The sequence below is a fragment of the Anser brachyrhynchus genome (genome assembly GCF_964034855.1).
Source record: "Anser brachyrhynchus genome assembly, chromosome: 1".
In the NCBI taxonomy this organism is placed as follows: Eukaryota; Metazoa; Chordata; class Aves; order Anseriformes; family Anatidae; genus Anser; species Anser brachyrhynchus.
In genome coordinates, this window is record NC_137694.1 from 29076627 (window position 1) to 29086833 (window position 10207).

General features: G+C 41.8%; 1 long non-coding RNA gene across 1 annotated transcript; it reads left to right on the forward strand.

The window, feature by feature from the left end:
• Positions 1–1557: 1557 nt before the first annotated feature.
• Positions 1558–9792, forward strand: LOC308199380. The gene is made up of 3 exons (XR_013954595.1): positions 1558–2185; positions 5738–5889; positions 8036–9792. It is a non-coding gene; the product is annotated as an uncharacterized lncRNA (long non-coding RNA).
• The last annotated feature ends 415 nt before the right edge of the window (positions 9793–10207 follow it).

A 10207-nucleotide genomic window follows, 5' to 3' on the forward strand; every position in this document is an offset into this window, starting at 1 on the left:
CAAAACGACAGGCTTCTCTGCAAAATCTGAATGGTAACAAATAGCTGCAATTTAAGCTGTTCAAATAGGTTCACCCTCTCATGCAGAGCCTTTACATAGCTCATTGTTAACAGGAAGGTTCTGCATAGTGATATCAGCTTTAACTCTGTAACAAAACTGTCTGAAAAAGGAATTTAGAAGTCCAGGCTGGGAAAAATCCCCTTCACAGGTACAACACATACAAGGGTAAAAGCATGTTTTCCTCAGGAATACTGAAGCTTCTTGTAATTTCAAGGTCACAAAGCAGCCTGTTCAGCACCACATCTAATCTCTGCTTCCTCAAAGGGAAAACCATATTTTCAGTATGTTCTAACATGAAGTTTTAGAATTAGTTTGAACTAGAAGGAGAAATATGGTCCATTGTTTTTCATCATCTAATCAACACTTCTTCCAGGTCAGGGCATCTTGTTTTTATATATGTGCCTAGTACTTGCATAAAAGGGTAAGGAAAACACCATCAGACAATCCTTATGCTCTTCAAATATCTCCATACTACACTAGTGCAAATTTCCTACAACGTGGAAGAAGATGAATCCATATTTACAAAAAATCCATAATAACACAAGAAATAAAATCAAAAATAGCTGTTCCTTCTAGGACTAGAATGGAAAAAAGGAAAACAAGGGATGTGGAGAGACTTAAAAACAACATTTTCATGAAATATTTTTTCTCAGAACAGTAACAGAAATTTAGAATATTATTTTAAATTCTGCTCTTACAGTTGCACTTCAGTTTCTCACATACTTTGACATATTAATTGTAGAAAGACAAGTTGTTTTAATTTAAGCTTTCATATGACAATTCCTATAAAATACGCAGATGTAATTCCCTGGTATATTACCGTGGTTTATAGGATGGTTGGCTTTGTGTACCATGATGACATTGTATATGATATTTATATTCTATTAAAGTGGCTGGTAGTAATTATAAAGCCTAGACGTTTCCTTAGTTTGAAGGTTTTTCGATAAGATAGCGTTGTTTTAATAACTTCATAATGAATCTACATAAAGATGGTATACTGCCATAGAAAAATAGATGAGAGTTTCTTCCATATCAGCACTATAAAATTAGGTCTCCTTTTTAATCCTGTTTCTGGGCCATACAAATATAACCTTTATACTTGCCTACAGGTCATTAATAATGTTACTTTCCACGCTTCATTTTGTTACTGTAGGGATATATAAACAGGAAAAAAAATGTACATTGTGTGCACCAATTTAAAAATGTATATATTCTTAGTTCATGAATGTGTGGTGCTGATAGTACTATGAATATTACATATTCATTTCTCACTCTTAATTAGAGTCTAGATTTAATGAACTATTACTGCAAGATTTTCAATTTTTCATGTTTCCTAACAAGGTTGTGGAAGAATGCAGCCATGCAACCACCAACTAATTTGTAGTAAAAGATACTGCAAAGGAAATCGAAAGATAAATGTTGCAATTTTAACAGTTAAGCAAAACACAAACACATTCACACAAAACCCCCAATATGACTTCATTACAGTAACAAAGCACTAGCTTTTTCTGACAGTTTAATAGCTGAAACAAAGTGAGAAAGGAGAACCTGACACCCACAAGTAAGCAGGAAAGGTGATGTCAGGACAGATATCTGATCATTACCATGTAATCACAGCTGGAAAAAAAGAAAGATTTCACATGCAGATTTCTATTGAACTGAAAGACCCAGTAAAGGCTCAGATCATGCCCAGCTAATAGGATGTGTCAGGAGGTAGAAACCACAGGTGACATTGATTATCCTACCCTCTAGAACAGAATTGCTGCCAAACAGGAAACAACAGAAAATTTCAGCACAGTCTCCAGATCCCCCATAAGATCACACTCGGAAAAGACAGCTGGTTTTTTGTGCAGTGACATTGGGGTGGTGGGCTGCAAGATGTGCTGTGCTCTGTCCCAGGCAGCAGGACCTGCTGTACGGGCCTCTTCATGCACAGTAAAATTGGAGCGGGGGGGATGTTGTAGTTTTTCCCTTGCCAAGCAGGTATCAGCGTGGCTTAAGCTGCCCTGTACGTCAGCTGGCTGGTGCTGGAGAAACCCACCCTGCCTATTTAAAACCAGCCCTTTATGCACATAGTGCCTGTGGAGATAACCTGAACTTGACTGGAGGCAACCAAGCAGAACAGGTAAGCCACCTCCCCAGAGCCCACAGTGTGTAATCCACCTCTCACCCCCTCTCGTCCCATAAATATAGATATTATTTTTAACATTAATTTATGATGTAAACTTACAGTTTTACTTCATTTGCAAAACAAACAAAAAAAAAACAACTCTCACAATATTTTTAGGATGATTGAGAGCAAGTAAATAATAATTTTAATAGTCTAATGCCTTACCTCTTATGTGTCACACACACAAATTATCTCTGGATATTTTCTATGGAAATCAAATGGAACCAGAAAAAAAATCATATACAGAAACTTTGACATCTTTTTGAGTTTCACATTAATATATCTTATGAACTGTAAGAAGGTAGAAATGAGAGTACAGCCATTTTAGAAAAAGGATCAGCAGGTTTATCACCATTGAAAAGGACTATCTAAAATGTCTATCAATCACCCACTATATAACATTTACTTTTAATATAATATATGAAATTAATTAACTGCATCATAAACCAGCAACACAGACCCAGGACTGGGAGAGGAATGAGCTGAAGATATATTTGAACGCTTGTTTAAGTGCTCAGTAAACAGAAACATTAAACACCTGCAACCTCTGATTTCTATGCCAACAAAACCCACCCCTGTCTGCAAAAGGGGCAAGCTCGATTCAAGCTTGAGAAAAGCTTTAAAATTCCAAAAGCTGATTTCAGAAAAGTTCTCTGTGACATGGGTGATAGCTAAAAAGATAAACTTTAGAAGGAACAGTCTGACCAAAAAATGTTCTCCCTGTTATATTTAGCTCTGGAAAACTGGCATCCACAAGAATCAACTGCAAAATTTGTTAATTCTAAAATGATTTTTCTACACAAGCTGAGGGGAATATGAGGTGTAAAATAAATGTCATACTTCCTCGTATCAACTAGTCAATCTTATTAGGGCACAAAGCAATTTAGATGATAGGCTGAAAATTGGCCAGTGCAGAATGCAGACAAGACCCTATTAAGACAAAAAGCAATTTGAGTTTACTGAATAATCTATAAAAGCCAATAACAAATTACAAAAGCCCAAGAAAATTACAAGTAGGTTTGGTTTTCAGTTCACAATTAGATGTATTAAAAGAAAAAAAAAAAAAAAGCGTAACATTACCAAATAATTAGAGTAGGTTTATTTTACATTCAGTCTTCATTGGTGAAGGAAAAGCTAGGACTCTAGGGCACTGAATCCACAAAAGGATAGATAAGATAGCACCTTATTTTTAGGTGTAGGGTCATGAGCTGGGTTTCTTGCTCTGTTAATGGCCCTGAAGTCAATGCCCAGGCTCTGTACAGGAGGGCAAAGTCAGGCTGCAGCTTACTGATCAAGCTGGCTTAAGGATTTCTAATGCCATATCAAAATATATGAAATTACTCAAATCACAGAGATGGTCTAAAAACTATACATGAGCCAAAAGATCTTACAGGGTTTGAGCCAACAGCCCCCACGTTGGAGAAAGTGTATGCATGTCCCACCGCGCCTCCCCATGCCCCGTCATCCCTGCTCCGGACTTGGGGATGTCCTGCCACAGGACCCGGATTACAGGCAGTAATGACAGCTGCTCTGTCTCTGATGGGGCGGTACAGACAGCACTTATGGCTCCTGGAGCAATGACAGATGAAGGCCAAGGAAGAAGCCAAATCGTGATTAAGGCCAGGCTTGTGCTGGCTGACAGACCAAAGCTGCTTTTAACCCTGCCACACAGATTGGAGATGCAGGACCCTCCCACCATAAGAGAACTAAATGACATGAAGTCCTCCAAGACAAAGATGAAAGAAAAAAAAAAAACAAATGTAATTTTTTAACTGGAAGATTTAGGCCTGTCTCTTGTGTATCTTTCCTGAGGCAACTGTTCAAGAAACCTCGGTGCTTAAATGAAAGTGAATCCCACAAAGCAAGTGACTCCAAGGTACCTACCTGCCACCGCTTTCATCATCAAATTTCAGTATTTTCTAAGCGTGGGCTACATCGTCATGAACATTAGCACTCCAGTCTGAAATAGAGTATCCTGGTGCATCACTCTCCTCCTATATGAAGCTATGAAAAGCACAGAAATAATATATACCTTATTGGCGTATAAATATCCTATTCAAAGCAAACTTTGAGTGCTTATGATTGCAGTGGGCAGCTAGTCGAATTTCCAAAGGCTGTTAATGTGCTTTGGCTGTTAATTGAAAGGATAGCCTTACAAATCTGGTTCCAGGTCAAGCTAGGATCTATTTTCCAGACCTTTATACAACTTGCACCATTATAGCACGAGCAAACATTAGCTCAACCAGCCTTAAGTCTGCAGGTATAAATGTAACCAAAAGAATTATTTTGAACAATCAAAGTATTTCTACATTAAATCAGTATTGAATTGTTTCAGTAGATTGATCATGTGTCTTTACTGGGCTTTCTTTCCACTTGATTGCACTGTCGTAAATCAGACAACACATTTGCCTACGTCAAGACAAGAATTCAGTATTATGCTTCACCAATATTTTGCAATATTCAGTTAATCTCCATTTTGACAGCCGCTTGTAATAGCTAATTTGTTATCTTTGCAGAATGTGACCACCAAGAATACGAATATAGCCTAAATGAGCTTCATAACAAATTGGAGAGCTAAAGCCTCATCCCATCTTTACTCACTGTTTTCTCAATTGTTTTCATGTTGTGTATTCTTTTACGTGAACACCAAGGAGGTACCAATTTCTGCTTGTACAAGTTACTACACAAGGACTGAAGTGGTGGAGGAGGTGGCACAAGATTTCTCCACCTGCAGTCAAGAAAAGCATCATCAAAAGCAGAGCACAGATTTACAATTAAAACTTCAATGACAAATAAGGTCACTCAGCAGAAACAGGAACTCACCAAGGGCAGCATATTCCATAAAATCATGTTTCATTTATCTACGTTTATATATGTCACTTCTGGAGAACCATGCTGTGCTGGCTTTTCTTCAGGAGAGAAGGAAGCTTCGCCTTCTCTGCCACTGCAGCTTCAAAGAGCCCATAAGGAAGCAGAGTTCTGCTTTGATGCCACTGCCGTGCTCTTGAAGACAGGTGGATGATGGCCTGCCCTTCGGGTCACACGAGCAGAGTCCTCTGGATCACAGAGATGGACCTGCACTATGTGAGACTCTGGGAAATTGAACTCCGTAGCTTCTCTTCTAAATTGCCATTTTGGTCCTTAGAAAGTCACTGCTAACTTACTGGAGTGAGCCATAGCATCTGGAAAGCTAGCGCAGGCGGCAAACGACCTAATAGGCTAATTGCACCTTATATAACTTCAGAGATAAGTTTACAACCTCAGCAGTCATTCAAAATGTTCAAAATGCTCTCTCTCTCATGTAAAAGGTTTAAGAGAATTTTTAAAAAGGATTAATAAGAGATTGCTTAATGTTTAATTACTTTTTTTTTCCCCATTACTGCTTACATCTTGGGTGTTATCTTACAGCAACCATTCAGATCGTTACCAGTCTGCATCTGTCAGAGGGGAGAGGGTTGCCAGATTTTAGCTGTGCTCTGTGTAACTACGCAGTTCTCTGTATTTCAGTTCTGTTGCAAGCTGCAGTTCACAAAGATGAACAGGATGCAAGCTCGTATCAAGCCTTTTGCATAGTATTTCTCATCGGATTCCTAGGATCTCATATCAGCAAGGAGCAGTGAAGCAAAACCCAATCTTTTGGTCCTTACTGTTCATTTCTGGTAGGTTGTTTTCTTCTTCTGTTAACCTTTGTGCCAGAAGACATCAGCTAGATCTTTGGAAGACTGAAACACTGATGTCACATCAGTCTGAAACATGAGTTACAGCTGTTCTTCTGCAGAAAAGGGTGTCTCCCCATTCATCACTTGGGCCCTCATTGTAGGGAGGCAGAGCTGCAGCTAGGATTTCAGCTTCACATGACATGGCTATTCCAGACCTCCCGCAGGCTGTGAAGACCTGACCTTTCAAACGTAAAAATAGAAAACTGAACTCCCTGGACAGAGAACACAGCTAGAGTTTGAGGCAGTATGATATTTAACTTGTTTTCCTATCAATTAGATAGATTTCTTAGACTGCATATACCCTTCAAACTCTCTTAAATTAAAAACATTAAAATCTTAATTGGTAACCAGCCCTTTCTGCTTCCCCTGGGCAATTATGACAACAGAATTAGACTCAGGTAACTCAATTAGACATCAGCCTAACCTAGCTTTCTCCAAGCAGGCTTCTTAGCAAAAGCCTTCGTGAGATTGACGAAAACACAATTCGGACTGCTTTGCTGAGGTCAGGTAGTGCATGCCTACAATAATCAAAAGAATTATACTTTCTCCTCGAAGGCCAAATGCTGCATAGTTGTTTATCCCATAAACTGCTCAGCTCGGCACTTGGATGCCGCACCCATTCTGACCCAGAAATTCTGCAGATCTGCCTAGTGTAGTGTGAGTTTGACCTTGTTCTTGCCTTCTTTCCTTTCAGACCTACCTTTTTTTCCTGACAGTGAGCTTCAGACACACACATGGTGAACAAGAGATCAGGTAGCAGCAATCCGTGTTTCCTTTCCTGCACACTCCCTTCCTCTTGGCTGCCAGAACCAAAGATGGGGCTTGACTTTACGTATAGGAAGCACAACATGAAGAGATATATGAAAGGGCAGCTCCAAAAATCTGCATGGACAAGGCTCCGTCCAAGCTCCATCCAAATGAAGAAACTCGGGGCCACATTAAAACAAAATCCTTAGCCTCTTTGCCTGCAAAAGGCAGTGTAGGATAAGGCACAGGGACATCAGTGCAGTACATGGGGAAAGGCAGGTGTCTCCAAAGCACCGTCCAGACACCCTCTTCCCTGAAAACATCATGTGTTGCATGCTGTTTTACTACCACTGGCTGAAAAAACATACTTTGCTATGGAACAAAACTTTCCCTGCTACTACACCAGGTTCCACTTTTCTGCTCTTCAGATGTGTGGTAACTGTGCTCTTTGCTGCCTGGTAGCCCCACATCTGCAGAGGGGACAGGAGGTACAGTACCTCCTCTGGTGAAATGGACAGCCACCAGAAGCAGGTTCCCAGGCTGAGGTAAGCCAAGGGCCCGAATTTGCTCCGTGCCCTAGACACAGGCCCCGTCTGCTGAGCTATTATACAAAAGGCAGGAGGCACTATCAGACAGAAGGCAAGATTTCTAAAATTGTGAATGTTTGAAGACATCCAAAAATGGGAGGTTGATCTTTTGATACAGGTTCACAGAGATGGACCTGCACTATGTGAGGCCTGCACTTTCACAGAGGTGACACAAAAGCTCCCAAAAGGGGCAAACACCCAAATACACCCTTGTGCTCAACATCCCCTGCCTCTAACATGGAGGAGATTTGTGTTGTGCAAGGGCTGGTCCAAAACCTCCCTCAGTCCATTAATTCATCCCATTCTCTGTCTAGGGAGCCTGTATGCTTTACTGTTTGATTGCATTTTACTCCAGGTACCAAACACTCAGGATTTGGGCACTGGAGCACTTAATACATGTGTGCTAAGCCCTTTATTTTATCTGCTCTCAGTCAGTAACTTACTGACACAAGCAAAATTGATATAGACAAGGGTTAAAAGGATTAACAGAAATCTACATTAGAGATTTGCACCAGATGAACCAGATTGATTTTTAAATCCACTTGATTAAAAGGGTGTACTTTTTTAAGACTGATTCATTTAGCAATTTCTCCCTCAAAGGCTTCACTGATATTTCGCATACAGTGACTAATTACTTTTCAGAACACGGTGTACTTGTTCTCTGCTTCTGTGGACTTCGCGCAGTCACTACATCTGGGTAAAGTGGGTATAAAGTGCTTTTCTGCTTGACAGTGTTTCACATCACTCTGCAGGGAGGAATGAGGGATCACAAAAGGGGCAAGAGAGTGCCCAATAACTGCGACTGGAGATAGAGCTGCAAACAGTGGAAAAATACCCTGCCAAAGCCTCCCCAGGTGCTGGGGTCCTTATCCTGGCTGCACACCGTGAAAAAAGGCAAGTAGGGGTGGGAGCATTGTGCAGAGCTGGCTGAGTCCTCACCGCAGAGATCACAGGCAGCACAGGGGAGGAGAGGGAAGAAATGTGGCACTCTGCCACCTGCCCGCTCCTCCGCTGGTCCATAGCATACCTGCAGGGCACCTCGGGCAGCCAAGGGCTGGCATCCTGCTGCCTTCCTGGTGGCAGAGGCAGATGACAAGTGATGATTTAATACCAGCTCTTCCCCTATTTAACATTCTTCCCATGCTAAATTCTTGAACCCCTCTGCTCTATCACTGCGCCTAGGGTTTATTTCCTCCCCTTTCCTAACTCTGTAAGCAGTGTTTCTATGGTTCTGTCTCACGTTCATGTAGCTTTTTTTTTTTTTCCCCTGCCTCCTTCATGCACAAGTGGATTTCAGTATAAAAGTCTGCCAAGCCTTCAGAAATCCTCTGAAAATTCTCCTCGGTGAAACACATTTCAGGATAAAAGTTACAAAGGCTTCCAACCTCCTACAACTTCTCCTCCTCAGCGAAGCCCGCAGGACCCAGATGAGCAGCTGATTTCACTGATGGTAGCGTCTATGTCCATCGTGCCAAATAGTGCTCCCTGCTATCTAAATGTTTTATTGCTGTGTTGTGCCTCATTTTACACAAAAACTGTTTCCTTTATGGGACAGGGTGGTGAATTTATGTTGTTTGAATCATATTTATAGCTATGAAATACCTGTTTTTACCACCCACCATCAAGGGGAGATGACTCAGATGCCCCCCTTCAGACCAGAGCAGGGTTTGTGGACCAGTCTCAGTGTAGGTTTTAAAGGACAGTTTGTCCAACCAGGGGCTCACTTAGACTGTTCCTGCTCTGACGAGCACGGGCAGATCTGCATTTACTTCCCCCGTGCTTGCCCCAGAGGCAGAAGTGTGTAGGACACAGAGCTGACATGGCTGGACGGGAGCCAGCACAGGTCTGGCTTTAGTCTGGATGCATTTGACTAACACGGGCACAGTGACAGCCTCAGAGAGGGCTCCAGCAAAGAGGTTGAGATCTCGGAATTCATCTAAATTACTGTAGTCATATGCTGCCCTAAATTCACCATCTCATTAAAATTAATGCACCGTACTAACGTATCTATCTAATACCGGTAGTCTCATGCTGCCAGTGCTGTCGTGAGCAGGAGGAAGAAAGCGTGCGGTCAAAAGAAACCCTTTTGAAAAGTATACAAGGGGATCTTTTTTCTTAAACACTATCACCTTGCTCACTGTAATGATTGTGCTCACATGACCCAGAATGACAAGAAGCAGAACTGGGACAAAACCTCCCCAGAGACACATCTCCAAAGCACTCAGATATGTTCTTTTGCTCTCCGTTGCAATGTAGGAAACCTGGTTGCTGCCTGTGGCATTAGCATGGCCGCATCCGCACACACACAAGGGGAGGATGGTGTCCCAAAGCCTCCCCAAGCCAGACTGCTCCTTCCAGAGCCCCTCGTTGGGATCCAATTGCTCTCCTGTTGTTGAGTTGCTAGAAATGCTGAAATTCACTCCGAGCACATTGTTGTATCTTCATAATATTCTGTACTTAACAAAGACATTTCACCTCTGGAAAATTTGTCATTTTAATTTTCTTGCATGCAGCCAGGCTATGCTGGAAGGGTAGCTGGATGGCTACAACTTCTCTGCTTTCTTGGACGCAGCTTTAACCAAATGTGGAAATTTCCAGGGCTGTTAGTGCCACCACATGCTCCCTGCTAAAGCCGCCAGGAGCTGCTTGCGACTGTACATGACCTCTGTCATGACCAGGAAAGGGTAAGACACTGCCCAGTCTAAAGGAATAAAGGTAAATAACTGATAGGTAAATAACGGGGAGCTGTGCGCCAAGCCCAGCTCTGGCTGGATCCTGCCCCTGACTTGAAGCAATGAAATTCCTGTCCCACTGTCCTCATCTATAAAACAGGTATCTGCCCGCATCGTGCTGACGTGGTAATTACATCACAGTGTAAATAGAGTAAATCCCCGTCATACATACCCTACACAGTTCCACTGTCT